Below are 25,828 nucleotides of genomic sequence, written 5' to 3' on the forward strand. Positions count from 1 at the left end.
AATTACGTAAAAATCTGTTTTCTTCGTTGCATTCGCAAGACTTGGCCTTTTCAAACTGTACCTAAAATGGACACATGTAATGAAAATCACCAGATTAGCATTCAATGCACACTGGTCCCCCATATGTGATAAATCTAAAAATTCGGCTTCATCGATATTAATCGTGATATTTTTTTTAATGATATCAATTTAAAATCTTATAAAACAAGGTACCATAATTGTTTTAAATGAATTGTTGCTTTTACGTTTCGATACGGGTTATATTGAGGTGAGATGAGTTAAGTGAAGATATTTTTGGCATTTTTATTACCCTATCAGAAATAGGGCTGTGCACAATATGATTTTTTTCGGTATCGGCGATATCATTTTGATTCAATATCGATATTGAACCGATATCCGATAATTTTAAAAAGATGAGTGTAAAAGCAAAATAGATAATTTTCCACATCAACTTTTGCATTATGTAGTGCGTTTCTTGAATTTTGTGATTACGACATGCAATTCTCAGAGGACATCTAGAATTTCATTGAATCAGTTTCATTTCTTCAATATAATTAATGAAAATAGTTCTGATTATCGGACCGGCAATTGTTTTATCGATATCGGAAAATATCGGGTCATAAGATATCGGATATCGAATCGATAATATAGGCCCGATAAAATCGATATTATCGATAATATCGATATTTGCACAGCCCTAATCAGAAATATTAACGATATATACTTTAAAATACGTTGTCAATGGCACAGGTTTCTAATGAGCAATTCTCGCTGAAACCAGGCCGCCATCGTTAGAATTCCAATTTTATGTCACTGATCGCTAGTTTTCGATAAAACTTAAGGGTGGTCCTTTCGGTTTCTCAAATTGGTGGACCCCTCGTCTGGCGTAAGCCAAACAGTTTGCAAAATAGCCCATTTTTTGATAAATATAAGGTATTTCTTCACGTGATATGTCTTATATTTCGCTTGAAACACATAGCAAACTTAGTGGCATCGTATAGAGAAAAAATATAGATTTCATTTGAAGTTAAAAAAAATTTGGCCGCCATTTTGAATTTGGCCGTAATTTTGAATTTTGTTAGAAAAATCGACTTTTCACCATTAGCGCACATGGTATTTACCCTATGAAATGAACGATTTTCTAAATCATGTTCTACGATTTTGACGTATATGGCGAGTGAAATCAATGCAAACATTATTTTTATACAACAAAGAAACAAGTTTTCAATCATTGGTGTTTTATCCGATTCATATGAAAAAAGGAGTATTATTTTGAGTGAAAAAATCTGGCGGCCATCTTTGATGTTGACGCCATTTTGGTTTTAGGTAGTAGAATGAGTTTTCACCTTGCTAGCACTCAACATGTTGCTTCCACTTCCACTATTAAGAGCAGTTGTACTTGTTGTAATGTTACAAGTAATACCCAAAAACATTCTTTAAAAAAAATGAATAGTCATATTCTCTGTAAATTCTTTTAAAACTGTTGTATCCTGGTTTCTGTTTGTTAATTTATTGCTTTCTTAATTCCTGTTTGGTTTTTTTTTATATATTTTTTATTAGTATCATTCCAAACATTACATTCATTTCTTATATCTAGGTGTTCTGTGTTATTAGACAACACTATCATCCTAATTTGGTAAAATAAATTTAAGATTTAATTAACATTTTGTTAACAACATATAACATTTCATTTGCCGTAGCAGTTCAGTTTTTTTACAGGTGAGTTGATTTCACCTGCTTATAGGAGAAAAAAAAAAGTTTTTAATATACTTAACCTAAATTAACCTAAACATATAACTCATTAATCGTGTCAATAGAAGATTGTAACGATTTTTGCCTGAAATTATTAATGATTGTACCGTTAAGTCACCAGTTACCGTGCGGCCTCCATTCACCGTGCACATATACAAATTCCTACAGAATTTTCATACAATTTTCACAAATTATTCTTTTGTCAGCAAAATAAGATAAAACTGATGAAATGAAGTAGTTTTTGTCAAAAAGCATTTTGAAAAACCTAGTTTATGTAGTCTAAAACCTGTGAATTCTGTTTGATAATGAGATTTTCCAACACTCTTAGTAGAAACGCCAAAAATTCACATATTTCATTTTAACGATAGAGTATGAAATTTAACAAAATTTAAACAAGTTTTCACTATGGATACTATTAGTAAGATGTATTCCATCGTATGAGCAATGATATTTTATGCAAATTAGAATTTTTCATTGTGTTTTAGTCGAAACCCAAATGCACGGTGAATGGATCCTTCTCAATATATATGGTTCCTAGTACCGTGCATTAGTTTAAAAGGCATGAAATTATTCGATAATATTAGATTTATTGTTAAGTCGTCATTTCACTACTTCATATTTAGTTTTTGAATGAATATGGAATTGTTTGGACAATACAGTCAAATCTTCTATAACGATTTTAATGAAAAAATAATTATTTAGCCAATTTTTAAACTTTTTATGGGTTTTATTGTAAATGGAGATTTGAATACTCTTAAAAATGAGTGCGCACACTACTAGCAACATAGTTGCTCCATCAACAACGTTACTTCTAGATACAAAATTAAGTCATGACGAAAACTATACACACGGTGAATGGTGCACTAGTGTGCACGGTAAATGGTGACATAGAACGGTACGAGGCGACCTTAACATAACATTTTCAAACTAAATTTTTGAGTATTTTTTGTTATGCATCACTGGTTTTAGATTTTTCCCTGAATTATTATATGATTGGTCGCTACGTAGTGGTATTCTAGTACGGTTCAAATTATTTGGAAAAGTTATATAATTTTTTGAAGTGCATTTTTTTCTTAAATGCACGGTGAATGGTAGCTTGACGGTATTTGACATTTGTTCCAATGTTTCAACATTGGATATTCTATGTAACTCATTGGTACTATACCAGGGAGGAAGCCTCAGAATCATTTTCAAAATTTTATTTTGAATTCTCTGCAGAGCTTTCTTCCTGGTATTACAACAGCTTGTCCATATTGGTACAGCATACAACATGGCTGGCCTGAAAATTTGTTTGAATATCAAAAGCTTGTTCTTAAGACAAAGTTTTGATTTTCTATTAATAAGGGGATACAGACATTTTACATATTTATTACATTTGGCTTGAATGCCCTCAATGTGATTTTTGAAAGTTAAATTCTTATCTAGCATGAGCCCTAGATACTTAACTTCGTCTGACCAATTTATTGGAACCCCTCTCATCGAGACAACATGTCTACTTGAAGGTTTCAAATAAAGAGCTTTTGGTTTATGTGGGAATATTATTAGTTGAGTTTTGGAAGCATTAGGAGAAATCTTCCATTTTTGCAAGTATGAAGAAAAAATATCCAAACTTTTTTGCAATCGACTACAGATGACACGCAGGCTTCGTCCTTTGGCGGAGAGGCCTGTGTCATCCGCAAACAAAGATTTTTGACATCCCTGAGGTAGCTCAGGTAAATCAGATGTGAAAATATTGTATAATATTGGTCCCAAAATGCTGCCTTGAGGAACACCAGCTCTTACAGGAAGTCTTTCAGATCTGGAGTTCTGATAATTAACCTGAAGTGTACGATTTGACAGATAACTTTGAATTATTCTAACAATGTATGTTGGAAAATTAAAGTTTTTTAATTTTACAATCAAACCTTCATGCCAAACACTGTCGAATGCTTTTTCTATGTCTAGAAGAGCAAGACCAGTAGAATAGCCTTCAGATTTGTTGGAACGGATCAAATTTGTTACACGTAAAAGTTGATGAGTGGTCGAATGTCCATGGCGGAATCCGAACTGTTCATTGGCAAAAATTGAATTTTCGTTGATGTGGGCCATCATTCTGCTCAAAATAACCTTTTCAAAAAGTTTACTGATGGAGGAAAGCAAACTGATGGGACGATAGCTAGAAGCTTCTGCAGGATTTTTGTCTGGTTTTAAAATTGGAACAACCTTAGCATTTTTCCATTTGTCAGGAAAATATGCTAATTGAAAACATTTATTAAATATATCAACTAAAAATGATAAGCTACTTTCTGGAAGTTTCTTGATGAGGATGTAGAAAATTCCATCATCGCCAGGAGCTTTCATGTTTTTGAATTTTTTAATAATAGTTCTCACTTCTTCCAAATCAGTCTCCCAGGCATTTTCGAAAACGTTCTCTTGATTGAGAATATTTTCGAACTCCTGAGTAACTTCATTTTCAATTGGACTAGTAAGTACTAAATTAAAATTGTGCGCACTTTCAAACTGCATAGCAAGTTTTTGAGCTTTTTCGCTATTAGTTAGTAATAATTTGTTTTCCTCTTTCAATGCCGGTATTGGTTTCTGAGGTTTTTTCAAGATTTTAGATAATTTCCAAAAGGGCTTAGAGCCAGGGTCCAATTGAGAAATTTTATTTTCAAAATTTTTGTTTCTTAATTGAGCAAAACGTTTCTTGATTTCTTTCTGCAAATCCTGCCATATAATTTTCATAGCAGGATCGCGAGTGCGTTGAAATTGCCTTCTCCTCACGTTTTTAAGACGGGTCAAGAGTTTAAGATCATCGTCTATAATCACGGATTCAAATTTTACTTCACATTTTGGAATTGCAATGCTCCGGGCTTCATCAATGGAATTTGTTAAAGTTTCAAGAGCATTGTCAATATCAAGTTTAATTTCTAAAGAAATGTTAACATCAAGATTAGAGTCAACATACGTTTTATATATATTCCAGTCGGCACGTAAATAATTGAAAGTGGAGCTGATAGGATTGAGAATCGCTTCTTGGGATATTTGAAATGTAACAGGGACATGATCAGAATCAAAATCAGCATGAGTAATCAGTTGGCTACAAAGATGACTAGAGTCGGTTAAGACCAAATCAATCGTAGATGGATTTCTAGAAGAGGAAAAACATGTAGGGCTATCAGGGTATTGAATTGAGAAATATCCTGAAGAGCACTCATCAAATAAAATTCTGCCGTTGGAATTACTTTGAGAATTATTCCATGACCGATGTTTGGCATTAAAGTCACCAATGACAAAAATTTTTGACTTATTGCGAGTCAATTTACGCAAGTCAGTTTGGAGCAAATTAACTTGCTGCCCAGTGCATTGAAAAGGTAAATAGGCAGCTATGAAAGTATATTTACCAAACTGTGTTTCAACAGAAACACCTAAAGTTTCAAAAACTTTAGTTTCAAATGATGAAAACAGTTGATGTTTTATACGCCTATGAATGATGATTGCAACTCCCCCACATGCCCCATCAATTCGATCATTACGATAAACAAAAAAGTTAGGATCTCTTTTGAGTTTAGATCCAGGTTTTAAATACGTTTCGGTAATAACTGCTATATGCACGTTATTAACCGTAAGAAAATTAAACAGCTCGTCCTCTTTACCATTCAGAGAACGAGCATTCCAATTTAAAATATTTAAATTATTATTTGGATCCATTAGAAAAACGTAATCCAATAACAATTTGATTTGTAAATTTTACACCTACTTGGACTGCTTCAGTCATAGTGGTGGCTTTGAACATTGCATCAATCATTAGATTCAATTGTTCAGTTAGAAAATTAAAATCAGAGGCAGACATGTCATGTGATTTCCCATTGGAATTTCCGGTAGACGAAGAAGCGGAGTTACCTGTGGCGGTAGGGTTTTTTCCATTTGATTTGAAACAAGTAGAATGGGTACCCATGGATCGAACAGGGGAGGAGTTCGAATTTCCTGCTACGATATCGGCAAAGGATTTACCGAAATAGAAAGATTCGAACGGCTACCCGACGGACTAAAATTAGTTGGTGAATGAGCATGATTATGATCTTCCTGATGGGTATGATTCATGATCAAGCGATCGTTAACTGAAAAATGAGCATTGTTCGATACTCTACCAGGCAAATTCCGGAAACGACCGTTATCGTAACGGATATTATCTTTCATCTGCCTGGCACGAGCCTCAATGACCTTTTTGCGTGAAGGACAATTCCAAAAATTGGACTTATGGTTAGCCCCGCAATTACAACATATGAATTTGGTGGTATCTTCCTTCACTGGACAGACGTCTTTGGCGTGAGAAGAACCTCCGCAAATCATGCATTTAGCATCCATGCGACAATTTTTTGTACCATGACCCCACTTTTGGCACCGACGGCACTGAGTGGGGTTCTGGTAATTTCCTCCAGGTTTCTGGAAAATGCTCCCATGTCACACGGACATCAAACAAAAGTTTTGCTTTTTCTAAAGCTTTAATATTATTTAGTTCTTGTTTGTTAAAGTGAACTAAATAAAATTATTGAGAAAGCCTTTTCCGAACAAGGCCAGATTGGGTTCTCTTTTTCATAATGATTACTTGAACAGGGGAAAATCCATGTAAATCATTTATTCCATTTTTGATCTCTTCAGGTGATTTATAGTCACTTGAGAGACCTTTCAAGACAACTTTGAACAAACGTTCAGTTTTGTCGTCATAAGTAAAAAAATTGTGCTTCTTCTCTTCAAGATGTTTGAGAAGAAGCTCACGATCTTTAAGAGTTTCCGGCAAAACGCGACAGTCTCCTTTCTTTGCGATTTTGAAGGAAACCTTGATTCCCCTAATGGAGTTCAAGATCTCCTGCCTAAATCCCCCAAATTCGGAACAACTGACCACGATAGGCGGCACTCTTTGCTTCCTCACTTGAATCAAAGAGCCTGGGCTAGAGGCCGCTTCGATTTGGTGTTCGGAAAATATGTCTAGAGCATCGAACTGATTGCTCATTTCGATACAATTATTCATTTCACCCTTGGAAGAAAGTTCGCATTCCGGGGAAACGTCCTTTCTTCCATTCTTGCCACGTGTAGTGACAGTTTTAAAACCCACTTTTTTGGAAGGAAGTAGTGAATTCAGAGATTCACCTTTCCTTTTGTTTGTTGTTGATACCATGTTTAATTAATAAACGAAAGAAGACGTGACCTTCGAGACGGGTGACCTTCGCCAACGGGTCCAACGAAAAATCGAAGGCACGGGTCCAAACAAGGATCGTAAAGGGATCAATAGTAGAAAAAATAGTACTGAAAAGTACTGTTTTAGTAGCATTGAAAAGTACCGTTTTTAATTTTAGCACTAAAAAGTACTGTTTTTGTAGCACTGAAAAGTACTGTTTTATTGCTTTAGGTAGTTTTTAAGAAAACTTCCAAGAGAGAATTCGTGTACGTACGTGAAGGTACGATGCGCACTGAATTCCTGTTTGGTTATTTTTCCTATTCTTCTAGCTGTTCTCTATTGTATTTCTCGAGTAAATTCTTCTGATGCTTGGTGAAATTTGTCCATGTATTCATGTGAAGATTGCTCCTGATTCTTCCATGATTTTTATGGGCAGTATTTCTAGACCGTCCAGCCATTATTAAATATTCTATGAAACTTTCCCGAGAATTACTCTTGAAAGGATCCTTGACAGATAATTTATATTGATTCCGTGTAAGTAGCTTTGTAGAATTTTGGTGGCGAGATATGGAGCAAATTTTAAGGAAATCTAATGGAATCTTATTGGGATGAAACTAAGATTGCTGACAAAATTCTTAAAGAGCAGGGCCTTCAAATGTCAGTGAATTTAAATTCAAATAACATTTGAAAATTTCGAAGTCCTTATGGCAATATTGTATGTGGGTTCCTGAAAAGCTTTACATTGATTTTTCGGACATCCGCAAAGAATTGTGAGATGTTCGAAAAAAAATTCTTCGACGTTGATTTTTCTATAATTTCTAAATCAAAATATAATTAAAAATATTTTAACAAATGTTTCAAATACTGATGTCAAATTTTAAAGGTCTATTCTTCTTAGATGTAGAAAATTACCAACAAAAATAGATCGTAGACACCAGAAGAACTTAAATTAATGTATCAGGTTCAACTACTTTTTCTTTGATTATTTTAAATATTCGCTGTATTATTATGAAAACTCTCCTCAGCTTATTAGCACGTGCCGAATACGAATCGATTCATGTATCATCCATTAGAAACAGACAAGTTCTTTCCAATCCTGTTCGTCTGTCTGATGACACATCGAGATAATAAGCTTAACGTTGTCTATGGTCCAAAGTTTACCAAAAAAACCTCCAAAGTAATCGTATAGATCTTCTTCATTTGTACATTGCTTAAGCCAAAAGCATTTTACAGGTCTCGTGTCTTATCAGGCACCCGTGACAAATGAATTGGCAACGTTTTTATACACTGTTTACCTGCACCATGGAGGCACTTTTCGTCTGCCGACGGTGTTTTTTTTTTGTGTCCTGTTCTGCTCAAAGTCCCTTCTTATCAGCCTTCGGTTCTCATTATAATAGCTTTATTGCGTTACCTACGCTGCGTAGTCATCGCAGACAAGATATACACTGTATCACACTAATCAAGAGCTCGTAGGACGCCGCGAAGCGCAATAAATTAACGAACATCACCCAACGTTATCTGGAACGGAGCACAAAATCTACTCGGATAACCCAATTTTGGAGACAGATTGTTATGTTTTGATGGATTGCACTGGAAGGGTGGATTAGTTATACTGCGAAGGAACGGTTTCATCAAAAGAAGGTATTATCATTTAGTTGATTTAATAACGGAATCCTTACTTGTTAAACGTTAGTTGAGAACCGATAGGTTAATTGTAGTGTCCTAACAAAGGAACTAGTTAAATTGTAGAGTAGTGTCCGAGCAATAGGAACTTTAGGAGCCTTTAGAAAAAAAAACAGGACACAACAGGAATTAAGAAAGCACACAATAAACAAACAGAAACCAGGACATTAGAGTTTCACAAGAACAGAGAATCCGACTAGATATTTTTCTAAGAATATTTTTGGGTATTACTCGTAATATTACAAGTAATACTGCTCATAACAGCGATAGATTTTTTCATGATTTTCTGCAGAAATTTCATCAAAAGATTATTCAGGAATTTGCACAAAGTTTCCTACAGGTATGTATAACTCCGAAGATTTCTTAAGGAGTTTATTTAGTGATGCTTTTACGGACTTTCTAGGAAATCCCTCCGAATTCAAGGATAACTCCAGAAATGACTTCAATTTCTCAATGAAGTCCTAAGTTCTTCAAGAATTCATTCCATCGATTTCTCTTTAATTTCGTCCAAGTTTTGTTTAGGACATCTTTAACCAGTATTGTCTGATTTCTACGCTGGTTTTTTAGGATTTCCTCCAAAATTGCTGTTTCTTTAAGGATTTCTTAAAGATTTCAAGCACGAATTTCTCTAAACATACCTTCCTCTTAAGAGATTCCTTCTAAGTCCTTCAGAATATTTGTTTCGAAATTTTCGAAGGAAGTCTTTAAATAATATCTTCAAAACGTTTTTCAAGGATGTCTCAAGGGAATCGACAAAGATTTTTTTTTTATTATTGAACACTTTAACTTAACCTAAATATATAACGCATTAATCGTGGCAATAGAAGATTGTAATGAATTTTGCATGAAATTATTAATTATTTTATTTGGCATTTGTTTCATTGTTTCAACATTGGATATACTATGAAACTCATTGATACTATACGAGGGAGGAAGCTTCAGAATCATTTTCAAATTTTTTTTTTTGAATTCCCTGCAGAGCTTTCTTCCTGGTATTACAACAACTAGTCCATATTGCTACAGCATACATCATGGCTAGCCTAAACTTAACTTCATCTGACCAATTTATTGGAACCCCTCTCATCGTGACAACATGTCTAGTTAAAGGTTTCAAATAAAGAGCTTTTGGTTTATGTGGGAATATTAGTTGAAGCATTAGGAGAAATCTTCCATTTTTGCAAGTATGAAGAAAAAATATCCAAACTTTTTTGCAATCGACTACAGATGACACGCAGACTTTGTCCTTTGGCAGAGAGGCCTGTGTCATCCGCAAACTAGGATTTTTGACATCCCTGAGGTAACTCAGGTAAGTCAGATGTGAAAATATTGTATAATATTGGTCCCAAAATGCTGCCTTGAGGAACACCAGCTCTTACAGGAAGTCTTTCAGATCTGGAGTTCTGATAATTAACCTGAAGTGAACGATTTGACAGATAACTTTGAATTATGCTAACAATGTATGTTGGAAAATTAAAGAAATTTTACGATCAAGCCTTCATGCCAAACACTGTCGAATGCTTTTTCTATGTCTAGAAGAGCAAGACCAGTAGAACAGCCTTCAGATTTGTTGGAACGAATCAAATTTGTTACAAGTAAAAGTTGATGAGTGGTCGATTGTCCATGTCGGAATCCAAACTGTTCATTGGCAAAAAATGAATTTTCGTTGATGTGGACCATCATTCTGTTCAAAATGAGGTTTTATTTAAAAATTTTAAATAATTTTCCAAAGGGCCTACAGCCAGGGCCCAATTGAGAAATTTTATTTTCAAATTTTTGTTTATTCATTGTAAAAAAAGGTTTTTTGATTTCTTTCTGCAAATTCTGCCATATAATTTTCATAGCAGGATCGCGATTGCATTGAAATTGCCTTCTCACGTTTTTAAGACGTAAGTTTAAGATCATCGCACGGTATGTCTGAGCCAGCGGATTATAAAAAACGAAAAACGAATACATCGGATTTTTTGTCGCTAAAGATCAGTATTCGGTCCATATTTTCATAGTCGAAAGGTTTCAAAATATTCTATCGGTGAAATTTTTTCCATACATTTTGTAAGGGCAGATTTGGGTCACAAAATAGGATTTCTATAGATTTTAGTATGAAAAATAGCTTTAAAGTGGAAAAAATCAAAATTTCACCGATAAAATATTTTAAAACCTTCTGATTATGAAAACCTAGACCAGATACTAATCTGCAAAAATGGTCAATTGGCATAGAAAGCTCTCAGTTAATAACTGTGGAAGTGCTCATAAGAACACTAAGCTGAGAAGCAGGCTTTGTCCCATAGGGTGCGGCTTATTTTTCAAAAGTTCTCAAAACCAAAAATTCGTGTGTTCTACTGAATTTAAATCACATTAAAAGAGAAACCTCAAAATCTGAGCCAAAAATATTAACATTTAGGGGTGGCGCAAGCGTCTTGAAGGTGAATTTTCAAGTTATAAAAAATAACCTTCAGTGAAGTAAACATAACTTTGTTAGTTTTCGAGCGATTTTAAAACTTTTAGCATCAATACCTTTAAAATTAAATTTACAAAAACTTTGTGGAACATCAAATTTGTGTAAAATCAAAACTAGTCTTAGTTCAAAATACTTTTATACACATTTTTCCTCATTTTACTAAAAAAATCAACTTAGTTGGACCATAACTTCTTGAATACTCAATAGATTCCGAATCTTTTTACATGTTTTTGAAGCAAATTTAGTTGCTTTCAAACTGTTCATACAACACATTTTTCTAAAAAATGGTTTTGACTAAGTTTTTTTTACCAAAAACTATCCAAAAACATGATTTTTTAATGAAAAAATCAAATTTCTTTTCATTATTTAAGTTTTTTCGCCGGAAATTGCATTTTTTCTATAAAACTTTAATTTATAAAGCATCTTGCCTTTATTACGAGTTGAATAGTGCATATATTTTTCAACATATGCAAACATATTTTTGTTTCAAAATTATTTGAAAATTGTTGCAAAGTCCTTTTCAAAGAATTATCAAATGAGAAAAACCAGTTTCAGCTTTAGAGATAATATTTAACTTGCAAAAGTTTGAAAAAAACTGGCATTTTTTGTTAAAAATTCATGTTTTTGTGCAGTTTTTGCTGAATAACGTGGTCAAGACATTCTTTTAGTGAAATGTGTTGTATGAACAGTTTGAGAACAATAAAAACAGCTTCAAAAACATGTAAAAATATTTGGAATCGGTTGAGTAATCATGAAGTTATGGTCAAACAAAGTTGAAATTTTTGGTAAAATGAGGAAAAATTTGGAATAAATTACTTTTAACTTAAAGTTGTTTTGATTTTAGACAAATTTGATGTTCTACAAAGTTTTTGTAAATTTAATTTTGAAGGTATTGATGCTAAAAGTTTTAAAATCGCTTGAAAACTAACAAAGTTATGTTTACTTCACTGAAGGTTATTTTTTAGAACTTGAAAATTCACCTTCAAGACGCTTGCGCCACCCCTGAACGTTAATATTTTTGGCTCAGATTTTGAGGTTTCTCTTTTAATGTAATTTAAATTCAGTAGAGCACACGAATTTTCGGTTTTGAGCACTTTTGAAAAATAAGCCGCACCCTATTGTCCCAGTTGGGACGTACCGCCAGAAAGAAGAAGATATATTCCAGTCGGCTCGAGAATAATTGAAAGTGGAGCTGATAGGATTGAGAATCGCTTCATGGGATATTTGAAATGTAACAGGGACATGATCTGAATTAAAATCAGCATGAGTAACTAATTGGCTTCAAAGATGACAAGACCGGTTAAGACCGAATCAATCGTAGAAGGATTTCTAGAAGAGGAAAAACATGTAGGGCTATCAGGGTATTGAATCATCCTGAAATATCCTGAAGAGCCCCTCATTATGCTCATGCTGCTCGTTTACCGCTATGACTATCTAGACCCCATTATTTTGTTTTGTTTTTAGAGGCGCCCTTATTAAATCTTCTAGAATTTTCTAGCCAATGTCACGCATTTTGGCGCCCCTTAAAGGCTGGCGCTCTTTATTTTAAAAGACGATCCAACATTCTATAGCAGTGGTGCTCAGGTACGTGCCATATCAAGATCAAAGATACTGACCTTATAAAATACTCAAAATGCTCCGTCCGAGATCCTGGTGGTCCTTAGCTGGGTCTAGGAGTTTTCAAACTGTATTTTGGAGACCTTTGAAAAATCGCAGGTTTGTCTAGTGGTTTTCTGCGAATTTCTAGCAAATTCTTTAGGATACTGACAGGATTCCGGATAATATTAGCGGATATTAAAGGTTTTCTAGGGGATCCTGAGAATTATAATGGTTTACAATCGTACAATCTTCCGATTCGAAGTAAACTCCTAAGATTTATTGGGTGTCCTATGGATTCATAGTGGAATATTGTGGATTTTAGCGATATTTTGAGTATTTCTAACTAAATCCTGATGATTTGTAATAGGCTACCAGCTACATTTTGAGATAGCTAAAAGTAACTTGGAAAATTCTAAATCAATATCGCAGTGGAAAATTTAAATGCTATGTGATAACATCAAAATTTCTAGAGCTCTTTGCTGTGGATTCCTAGCGAGATGCTTCGGATGCCAACGAGCACCTCAAGCCTCCTATCGGGCTCTTTGGGTTTTATTGCGGGATTAAACTCAATAAAATCAATAATTTAATTATCGTGTACAGCAATGATTTCAGCCGGAGTCAATCATTCGATATTATATGATTCTGCCAAAGAAACATGATTTTGAAGACCAATTTCAACTCACCGAGTTTTGTTAAATTTGACTAGTAGATAAACTATGTTGTATGTTCGATTAATTGAAAATATTTATTTTTGAAAATACGTTTAAGTTAAATGTATTGTATTTCTATTTTATTGTACAGTCAATTTTGAGTAAATGTTGCCTGACTAAAAGTCAATTATTCGATTATATAAATAGTAAAGTGGGGCAAGTGTTTTTTTTTAGATTTCTAGCTCAATTCTAAGCAAATATAATAAATGTAATAATGGTTCGAATGCTATTCAAGTGAGACATTTTCAGTCCAAATATTATCGAAACCGATTGAGATTTGGAAAAGTTATGGATGATGCAACAACATCCTAATGATATTTTTGAAGACTAAACTAAAAAAATTAATCAGAAAAAATGGTTCCGGTTTTGGAAACTGAAAATTTTGACTTCGTTGCCAAAAACGGAATCCTACTGTTCTTCATTTTAATGTAAAAACATGGTTTAATTTTGAGCAAACAGTCAACTTTTTTGCACTAAATGTTATCGAAAATTCGTAACAAACAATCATTAGACAAAATATGGTACCTATTTTCGAGCAAAACATATTTGAAGCTTAAAACTAAACGTAATATTTATCCGTATTCAACATTTTCCACGCCAAATTAAAATTTTTAGCTGGAAAACTGCTGAGAGATATAAGATGTTTTAAATACAAAAAAAAAATTGTGATTTAATCATTAATAACCTTGTAATCCATATAGTTTTTGGTAGAATACTATTATTCAGCAATCCAACAATTGAGAAAAAAAAAATGAGTGAGGTGATCTTAAGGTTTTGTCCCGCACTGTATGCAAACACAGTGCTAACCACGGATGGTTCCATTAATAGCGCTTAAATCCTATTTAAACAAAATAGCTAAGCTTTGCAAATAAAGATATCTTAAGAAAAAAAAATGTTGTATGAACTCCTTATGTATTTGGTATTGTAGGGGTGCACGACGTTAGGCATAAATACGTTAGGCATAAGGACGTTAGGCATAAGTACGATAGGCATAAATACGGTAGGCATAATGGACGTTTGGCATAATGGATGTTTGGCATAATAGACGATAGGCATAATTCCCATAATAAAAAAATGAAATTTTTGTGTGAAAAGTGAGCTGAATGTTTTTGGTAATTGTGAAGGGCTTCAAAGATCAAAAGTGTGCCGTTTGAAATACGATTGCCTTGCAGTCGTCCCATAGTTGTGAATCCCTTGAGGTCGATTTCTAGAACAAAACTTGATTAAATGATTAGCATGAAAATGCGGACAATTGCCTCCATTAGCTTTGTGGTAAATTTGTGACAATAGAGCAAAGCCATTCTGAAGGTATTTTCGGTTCGGTTTCAAGTCGATCGAGAATCTTAGGCCATGAAGTATAAACGTACTCGTGTATCGTTCACAAATTGGAATGCAAAATGGCCACTTTGGCATAGCAAATATTTGAGTAATAATGGTGGAAGTGCTCCTAGAACACTAATCTAAGAGCTTGGGTTGGGGCGTAATGCCAAGAATATGAACGACGCTGTAACTGCTGCTCATATTTTGAGTTTGGTAGTACACATTGGCAATTTTTTCATCAGAGATTATCCCTTCTTTAAATTGAAGGCTGTTCTTTATAGTTATACTGTCGACAAAATTGTTTGAGTTTTGTGCTGCTATTGTTTTATCAGAAAAATTTTCATTTATAATTAAACTGTTCTTTCGAGACATTCTTATTCAAAAATGTATGTCACTATTTCTCTTAGAACTTTCATCATACATTTACCTTCTTTAAATCGTAGGCTATTCTTTATACTTATATACGGTCAATCTAATAACTGTAAGAAAGGGACCTTCTTTCAATAATATGCTGTTTTGTGGATTCTTGCTGTTCTAATAGTCATTGGAATTGTAGATGTAAATATTTCCATAAAAATGCACGCCATGCTAAATGCTGAATACTTTGATATGTTAAATTGTAGATTGACTGTTTGACGAATTTCAAATATTTTAAGGTGCTTTAGGCATAGTGGCTGATCAAAATTGTTTGAAAATCATCGGAAATTGTTGAAAGAAGAGGCAAAGGAACTATTTTCATCACATTAAATTGATGAGCAGATTAGAAGTGGGAATGCAACGCTTTTATTGGCGTCCCACTACCATAGTATTATTGTTGAAGATAATGTCACCTATCATAACATGCATTTTTGACTTGACTTTAGATTGATGTCTTCAAGTTAATCATTTGCATTATAAGTACTTATAATTACATGGAAGATTTCTCTTCTTTAGAATTAACGCAATTATGTAAGAAAAATATAACAAAAAATGTCATATACTCACCAAACTAAACTCGCTCATCGCAAATATAAACTAAACTAAACTTTGCTCATCGCAAATATAAATGGGTACATAGAAAAATGGATTAAACTGAACTTACGAACGATAACAATGTCCATGATAACAATCTTCTTCCATATATTCAGATAATGAAATTGTTGTCAAATTTCATAACACCGGAAATAGTAATTTATAACCAATCAATTAATTCACCCCCTTGTAACGCTTTCTATATGAATTCTCCATTATTTTTTATGAGCTGTTACATCTTAAGGTGAAGATGCATCGAAGCCAAACATCAAATTTTTCTGGAGAACTAAACAGCCGTTCAAACTGAAAACTTTATCGATTGGTCACCACCACCGTGAGACCAATCGTTAAGTTTTCAGCTCAAACCTTTGTCTAGTTCTCTAGATTTGTGCCCTTGAATATTTGAGATTTGGCTTCTTCACCTTAAGGACACCTACCCACATCCATCAACGTATGGAATTTGTAAATGGACCCGAACAATTTTCGATATGAGAAGAGTTTTGAATGACACATACGCAAATTATTTTATGCCAAACGTCCATTATGCCTAACGTATTTTATGCCTAACATCCATTATGCCTAATGTCTTTATGCCTGTCGTCCATTATGCCTAACATACTTATGCCTAACGTCCTTATGCCTAACGTCTTTATGCCTAATGGGGTATACTCTATTGTAGTAATGAGTCGCGTAATGAGGTTGGAACTCCAGTTTAGTAAAATGTTAACAATTTACGTTGATATTTATCTCACACTCAGTCTTCTACAAATTTATCAAAAAGAAACCCTTTCAAAACTACAGCGAACGAACAAAGCAATGAATTAAAAATTCTATCATAGGTATAATCCCTTTTTCCATATGAATGAGTTCCGACGAGAGCTCTATCCATCAAACAAAAGATTATTTTTTTCATTGTAAAAAAAAAAGAGAATGAAAACCGTTACTCACCTGTGTCGTGCTGATTTTTCATTCATAAAATCCGAACATTTACGAATGCCTTCTGGAGCCAGCCACCGACACACAAAATCGCCGAGATTCCTATTGGAATCAAGCGCCTTTCTGTTCTTCCGACTACGAAATCCAATCCCGAAAACAAAAGCCACTCCGTTTAAATCTCCACTCTGACCGCGCGTGAGACAATAAAATTTGACACTCGTTGTTCACCCCTAAGAATAATGAGCTCCTTTTTACTTTCAAATCCACCACTCACTACCGCACAAATTCTGATTCAAAATCACAAACCGGCAAACACTTTCAGAAAGACACAATCCGAAGGGATTTTTCACACACAGTAGATATTCCAGATCGACCGTTAGAATCTTTTTGTTCGACCGAACGCGACAAGTGATAAAAGTGCACTGATGATGCTTTCGCGACCTCCGATTCTGTTATCCAGTTTCGGTTTTCGTCTGCCGACCGACGACCGGCTGACTGGAAAAAATGATAGTGCGTGCTCTTCTCTCCCATTCTGAGCTCCACTGACTTGACTGTCGCAAAAAAAAGAAAGGAGGCAAACAAAACACCCGACGATGGGATGGCTGCGTTCTTGTTCTCTGTTGTCTGCGAAAACAGCGGAAATGCTCTCCTCTCGCAACTCGTTTGACGAATTTGCGCGCGCTTTTCTCCACGCTTAAAATGGTTCACAGGAAAATGCGCGTGGGTGAAAGTCGAATGCCAGACATTCCGGGCTTGTAGCAGTGTCCCTTTGACGATGAATATACATTGCGACGACGACGACGAAAGACGTTCGTTCATTAAAATGTGAACATGTTGCATTGATCGAATGGTTACTGTAGTTATATTCTTGATCAGATTCTGATTGTCCTCTTAACATGTGAATTCGTTGGGACGAAAAAACTGTTTGAATGAATGTCTCAGTGAGCATATTCATTGAACTATCTAAATTTTACATGTCATGAGGGACGAATATTGAAGCAAAAAACATAATAATATAGGGGTTCATTCAAATATTACGTAACGCAAAGTTTATTAATTTTAGACCCCCTCCCACCCCCACGTAATAGCTTTTGTATGGAAAATTTTAATTTTTTGAACACTATGATAATAAATCTTCGAGCTGTTTAGTAGAATACCTATAAGTAGATGAAAAAAAAACCGAATTTAGTACTATATCATTTAATTCCACTAGAGTTTGTATCCTTTGACAGATACGCGTATTTCGACCTCAACTGTAAGGCCGTCTTCAGTGTCGTGTACTAGACTCGAAGTCGTTGTTGAGGTTGAGGTCGAAATACGTGTATCTGTCAAAGGATACAAACTCTAGTGGAATTAAATGGTATAGTACTAAATTCGGTTTTTTCATCTACGTAACACTATGTTAGACTCCCTCCTTCCCCCTGTTGCGTTACGTAATATTTGAACGGACCCTAGGGGTTTCTCCATATGAGCAAAAATAAAAATCAAACACATTTCAATTATCGCCTCAATTTATCACAAATTATGCCACGTGTCATCTATCAACAACATATTTTTCCTTACCATACTCCACCCCCTTAAATATAACAGACACCAACGGACGCAGGTAATTGATTGCTGCAATGATGGTTGTTCAGAATAAGAAGATCCTTTCACCATGAGGGTGGATGCCGAAAACAAACATTCTTAACGAAAGGGAGCGAAAGTATCGAATAGCAGTGATTCTTCCGATACATAGGAACGAAGGGAAAAATGCATTAATCCCTGAAATGGCAAGTCAATCACGTTCGAATGATTACTTGACACCATTCTATCCACTATCAAGGTCCAGCGTGTGATTCATGGTTGCAATTCGTTGCCGTTCTGACTACTGCCTGTTGATAGCTTATTTACTGGTTCTAGCTTTTTCCATGCTATAAGAAGGCATGACAAGATAAATCCTTGAACAAGATGTGCCAACACTGGCCTACAGGTAGTAATCAATAGATGAAATGAAGCTAGATTAAATACATTATTGAAAATAAAAGTCTAATTTCACACCATTTTAACGTTGGGCAAGTGTGCAAACATCAATACGTACAAGTAAATACAGTTAACGGCGAGCTCCAATAGCCGTAATGCTATCAAACATTAACTCAGCAAGAATACGCTGAGTGGCACGGGTTCGAATCCCGCATCTATAAGGGACCAACGGATTTCGGAAATGCTCCGGTGGGTCACTGGATTAGGTCGGGTAAAAAGGGCGCCGTGATTTTGTGCCCCTTGGAGCAAATTTTAAGTCACAGGTAGGTTCCGAAATCGGTTTTAATGTGACCACTATATCGAAGAATTAAACAAAAAAAAAAAAAAAAAACGCGTGGGGAACACAGAGGTTAACACTTTAGCCGAAATTGTTACAGCAGCTCGCAAACTCCTAATTGTGGGTGCGAATCAGCTTTTAGCTGAAATAGTATTTTTGATTAATTTCAAGATGTTGTGTACACACAAATTACTTACGGTTTAGGGTATTTTAGAAGTTCATTTTGTCTACCTCACTGTTCCTGCTCTTCGTGTATCTATGTTATTATTATAGGTTAGACATATTGATACAATAGTTCTAGATAAATTCATAAGATATAAGTTTTAATTAGATAATTCAATACTTCACACAGTTTTCTGTAAATAAACCTTGAACGTTCTAGATCTTACGATATTCAATTGAAAAGTTACAATAATTTGTTCTGCTTGTTGTTGTACGGGGCTATCGGTGACATTTGTCATTGAAGGTATTACAGACGAGAAAGGTCACATGACAAATCCTGACAAATCGACAACTAGACAGTGTTGGCCGCAACACCAATCTTTTGTCTCACTCTAACAATAATCATCAAAACTTTGCAGAAGCAAATCTCGAGTTTTAGTGAACCGATGAAGCTGAAAATTTAATGGGTTGTACACTGCATCTATAGAATATAGTGATAATTTTTTCGCACTGATATATGGAGTAGTACTTGAGATTTGCTTCTTCAAATGGATTGGGTGATTATAATGACGTCCCGTGCGGTCTCAAGCAACGATTGATTTGGATAACCATATAGGTACGCAGATAAATTCAGATAACTTTGAATGTTCAAAAAAACAAAATCCTAAATAAGTCACTAACTCCGACCACAGGAATAGTACTGAATTTCTTTAATCATTTTAGAGACTAGATATGTGTACGAGTATGCTGACAACAAAAAACATCTGACGTTTTCCCGCACTTTATGTTACGATTCCGCACTTAGAGCGGTATTGGAGGAAACTTAAATTAAAAAAAAATACCAGGAATTCAAAAGTGCTTATTTGAGGCTGATATTTTGTACAACTCATTTCGCATACTAGGTGAATACTTAGACAGAAAATAATTCTGATAGAAATTACATTGCTATTACATTAAGAGGCTCATTTACAATCTCAATGTGACTGTTATGCGGTTACAATTGCCAATGTGACAAAACAACTTGGTATTTTTTTCGAATTTTCTAGAACAATCTCACAGATTTCAATTCGTTTATCGAAAGTATTTATCATTTCATGACTCTCAATGGTATTAACTCCAGTTTGTCAAAAATGTCGAATGTGACTGTTATGCAGTTATGAGCAGTGTAGTCGGTATTGAAAAAAAAAACGTGGCAGAGGGGAGGGAAATCCCTAAAATATGAACGTCATATTTGAATCCTCCTTCATATGAGGGTCCAGTTAGCAATGCTATGTATTATATGAAACATAGTTTTAGAAAACCTCCTTTCATTAAAAAGAAGACTTTATCAGATTTGCATTAAAATAGCGTTAGCTTTAGCGTAGTTACGGTATACTTCGTATATTGGATACTAACAACTTTTCTGTCTCTTTTGATAATCTCACAGAGACTGCTTTCAGGAACAAGGCTGGGGAGTAAACCTTGAACCAATCATAAACAAGACTACCAAAAGCATAAAAATCGCTATTCCTGGCCACGTCCATTTTTACCGTTACTTGGGTATTGGGGAAGGAAATGTTGATGTAACACTTACTAAACGAGAGGCCCCCGACTCAGCGACACCCTCATAAGTGCTGCGGAGTTGGATGTTGGGAATGGTAGTTGGTCAGGATTTACTTGGGAAGCTGGCAATGGACCCAAGGCATTTGTTGTTCACGTGTTTTTAATTTAATTTCTGGAATGCCGGCAATCAAGAGAAACACATTTGATTTATTCACAGTATGGATCATTATGCTTCGAGTAATTTACATTACATTTACTTAATTTACAACGATTTAGACCGGATTTTTTGCGAGAAAAAATAAAAAACAAAAATAAAACAGACCGGATCATTTCAAGGTCATCGGGTTATTCCGAAAATGTAAAAAAAAACAAAAAATAATGACACGAAAAAAGCAAAGAATACAACGCACAGTGGTTTCATTTGTTCTACGAAGCGGTCATAAATCATTTTACTCAATATTCGATGGACAAATAGTATTAGAAATCGCCAAATTAATTATTTCTGACTGTTAAAACACAGTTCAGGTTGTTTTAGTCATTGATATCACTTCAAAAGTTCTAATTAAGGATTAGGATGCAGAAACCATATTGCAATGATGCTACTATTTAAATTTATATATTATAGATTATATATGCATATAGCGAATTTGCAATTACATATCAATCTATCTGTATCCGAAATTCACTAAAATATTCAATATGTTATTAAAAAGGACCAGGGAATGTATACATTGGAAGCAATATATCAGGATTACAATATTCCAATTTAAGAAGATTCCTTGCTCAGAGTTGCTTCACATGCTCATAATCGTACATTTTCTATGTGTCGAAGGTGTTCATACCTAATAAATACTTGTAACTCTTACTAATTGATGATGACCATTTCAAATCAAATTTCAGCAAAATCGAGTAACAAACATGTCACCTAATTTAATTGACCTTATGTTTTAAATACTTTCAACATAGAAATAGTTAATGGATTATTTTTGAATATTTTGTTGATTATTAATATGTTTTATTTATTTTTTTTATGGCTGAGTCTATAGATACTGGAATGTTGTTGAAAACATTGTTTGGATTCTAATAATAATAATAAAAAAAAAAATTTTCATGTCGTTCCTCCAACACTTGGGGAAGTCATGTTGTGCTGTTGTACAAATAACAATACACATAGGTATGTGATAAATTCTATGAATATTTTCATCATTACCTTTTTTGGTAAAAACTTACAACTTTGAAGGCATGCTATTAACTTATTTTCAAATATTTGCATCTATAACCTTCACAGGTTCAATTTCCTACTCAAACATGATCATTTGTTGGGAGAAGTTTGATTAAATGTGATTATCATTATCATTCCTCATATCAATACTGACTCTTAGATGTCACATTACACTCTGAAATGTATCGGAAGTACTAAGGTTCAATAACCTAAACTGATTGAAAAATTGATTGATTCAGGTTTACGAAGACAATAAACAACATGCAGAAATCGATCAATTTTTAATGTATTTTTGAAACATGAAAAATATACTCCATATTTCATGGCCTTGCTATGAATAATATTTAAAAGGTCTGTAATATTTATGTTTTTACATTCTTGAGATCATAATTGATCCACGAAAAGGTAAGAGAGTGAAAAACAAGACAATTCATTTTTAGATTTTTGACCTATGGGCGGTACCACTGTGCAACGTTCCGGGAGAGGAACAACAACCAACTGCCAGATTTTTACCAACCGGCCGGCCGAAACGCGTAAACAGAATAAAAAGGACGCGCTCATGGTTCCCCAGACAAAACAAACAAAAAAGGAAAAAAAAAAACTTCCCGATCGGTAGAACTACAACGCAATATCTCTTTTTTACTTCCTACTATGCAATTTAATTCCGTAAACGAAAACGTGAAAAACCGATCCGCGCAACTTTTGTCGTAGTATAATGGAACAAACTCACCAAATTTCTGCATGTAACATACGCAAAATTCCTTTTGAATACACATATCATCCGAACCAGGTCAAATCCCGCTGAAGGCACCTACTCGATTTGATGCAATCGTGCAATTTTATTGGCGTATATCTGCACTTGTAAAAAAATTAGAGATGATACAGTGCCGATGGAAATAAAAGCTACAAGATAACGTTTTTTCATTATCCAGAAATCAGTACAATCTATAATAACATAAGTGATCATATTCCTGTCTTAACTCAAATAGAATTGAAAACAAATACACATCGTATCATTTTAGAGAAGAATATTTTAAATAGGCCTTTTTTCCATAGAAATTATTCGCAGGTTTAAAATGATTTAAACCCAAATGATACTCTTGTATCTTTAATCGACAAAAATAACGAGCTGAAAGTAAAGCATACTAAATTATTTGAAATCGGAGGTAAAATTAAAGATAAAGCGTGTCCGATAGACTTCGATGTGTGGAAACTTATGCAGATGAAAAACAAATTATTGAGGAAACATAAACGCAGCCCCAATGACACTCGAACATTAGAACTACATTAAAAAAAAACTGAATATCGCGAAACAGATTGCTGAAACAAATTTTTACAGAACACTTTATAGTGGCGGAAATACCAAAAAAAAAGTGGCACAATATCAATAAATTACTAGGGAAGCACCAGAATCAAAAACGCAATTTTTCTATCGAAGTAAATGATCATAGCATTATTGATCCTTCAAGCATAGCATGCCAGTTCAACCAGTATTTTACATCAATTGGCTTAGATCTAGCTAGCCAATTAAACAGCAACAAAGATTATAATAAGTATAGAACAATAAACTCAGTTGAACACACTTTATTTTTGAATCCGGTGTCAGAGGTTGAAGTCTTCTTCTTCTTCTCCTTGGCATTACGTCCTCACTGGGACAGAGCCTTCTTCTCAGCTTAGTGTTCTTATGAGCACTTCCACAGTTATTAACTGAGAGTTTTCATTGCCAATGTTGCCATTTTCGCATTCGTATACCGTGTGGCAGGTACGACTATACTCTCTATGCCCAGGGAAGCCAAGGAAATTTCCATTACGAAAAGATCCTGGACCGACCGGGAATCAAACCCAGACACCTTCAGCATGGCTTTGCTTTGTAGCCACGGACTCTAACCACTCGGCTAAGGAAGGCTAAGGTTGAAGTCAGCAATATTATTAATGAATTGTCACCCAACAAAAGTCCAGGTCCCGATAAAATATCGACTCAAGATGTGCAGAAAAACAGATAAATCTTTCCAAAAATTTTGTCCAGAATTTTCAATACATGCATGGCAGAAGGCGAGTTTCCCAATTGTTTGAAACTAAGCAGAGTTATTCCTATTTTCAAAGGTGGTTACCCGGAAGACATTGGCAATTATAAACCTATTTCTATAATCTCTATTTTCAGTAAAATCTTTGAAAAAATATTAGCCAAACGAATAATGTCTTTTCTGAAACGCCATAAAATTCTCTACAAAAATCAGTTTGGGTTTAGAGACTAGCACGGAAACTACCTGCATGGATTCTGTTGATGAAATTCTTGCTTTTGATTCGAAAAAAAATGTTGGTGGATTATTTATCAATTTACGAAAAGCCTTTGATAGGATTGATCATGACATTTTAAAAACTAAACTTGAATTTATAGGTGTAAGAGGAATGGCAGGTAATGTTATAAATAGCTATTTAAATGGAAGATCGCAAATTGTTGAAATTAGTAATACTCGAAGTACGCTGAAACTTTTTTCTATAGCAGTACCGCAGGGCAGTAGTTTAGATCCATTACTGTTCCTATTATTTATAAATGACTTGGGAAGGCTTTCCCTCAAAGGAAAATTGAGATTGTTTGCAGATGATGCAGCTAGTTTTTACGTTGGAAACAATGTAGCAACTATTCAAGATAACATGCAATCGGATGTAGAGCTACTCAATGATTACTTTAATCAAAATATGTTGTTTATGAACGTAGCTAAAACTAAAACGATTATATTCAAATCCAAACGAAACCGTGAAAACATAAATCTTGAACTAACTCTAGGGAATATTTCAACTGTGCAAGTCACAGAAATTAAGTATTTAGGTTTGATTTTAGATGAAACTCTATCTTGGCGTTCTCACATTGACCATTTAGTTAGAAAACTGTCTCTGTTGCGATGGCAATGAATGAGCAGATCCAAATTCAATTAATTTATTGTCTCTGTGAAATAAATTATAAAATTCCTACAAATGGACTTTGTTAGCAATTTGTTTTTCAATCGAGTTTATTCACAACTTACTTTTAGTGATCTTGTTGCATTGAAGTCCGTTACAATTGTTACGGTAGGATTTGACTTGGGAACCACTGACACAATGTAGGCTTAATAAGCTGCTTGTTGATCATCGATTGGTTCGTGTACTCAAATTAAATCTTACCTTTGATCCAATCACTCAAGAATTAGGTTGATTGGGGAGTCAGAGTCCACGGTTCTCAACTAGTTCTACCTCCCTTTCGCCTAGTTCTGTGTGTAACATAAATTTTATATAGTTCTGTGAGCTAGTGTTATATATAGCCTATTTTCACCTTAGAACTACTATTATCTTTGATTCAAGATTGAGTCCAACACTACGTGCAGGAATATATGCTAATTCAGTTATTTGAAAATTCAATAGTTTATATTTATACAGTGGGGACTCGCTCGTTGGGGGTCCGCTACATGGAATGACTCGATGGTTGGATGTTCGCTGGTTGGAAAATATTCCAACTAAAAAGCACTCAAATGTCAACAAAAAATGTCAAACTGACTTTGACGTCTGAGTAATGTCGCATTGCATTCTCCATATATAGAACAAATGCGTATGTATATGTGCGTTTCGTGACGATTTGCTCTCCAGATGCGTTAGTGTGGAGCATTTTCACCAGCTGTCAGTTGTTCCAACTAACGGATCGGATTCGCTAGATGGAAGGCAGTCGTGTTCCAACCAGCGAATCCCCGCTGTAGTTATTATAAAATAATGATTTGGACGGCGATACTTTGATAGCTTTTCAACGATTCCTTCTATCATCTATGTTGATGTTTTCATCACCGATCACCGTCACCAATCCTCTTCACAGCGGCAGGCGTGGCTCACGGTGTAGGAACGACTGGGGGTCCGCAGAACTACTTTTGGATGTGGCGTAATTAACAGTCTCCATTATGCGGTTTGATCCGCAAACTATCATACTTTGTGCCTTCGAAAGTTCTACAAAAGA

The 25,828-nt window shown here is 34.6% G+C and overlaps 1 protein-coding gene across 1 annotated transcript in view; it reads right to left on the minus strand.

Annotated features, from left to right (window-relative positions):
* The window catches only part of LOC110675178, a 108,361-nt gene extending 91,195 nt beyond the window's left edge, over positions 1-17,166 (minus strand). Inside the window, exon 1 of the mRNA XM_021839573.1 lies at positions 16,637-17,166. The gene's annotated coding sequence lies outside the window, so the exon portion shown is untranslated. The remainder of the gene's footprint in view (positions 1-16,636) is intronic.
* Between the last annotated feature and the right edge of the window lie 8,662 nt (positions 17,167-25,828).

Source organism: Aedes aegypti, chromosome 2 (genome assembly GCF_002204515.2).
Source record: "Aedes aegypti strain LVP_AGWG chromosome 2, AaegL5.0 Primary Assembly, whole genome shotgun sequence".
Classification (NCBI taxonomy): domain Eukaryota; kingdom Metazoa; phylum Arthropoda; class Insecta; order Diptera; family Culicidae; genus Aedes; species Aedes aegypti.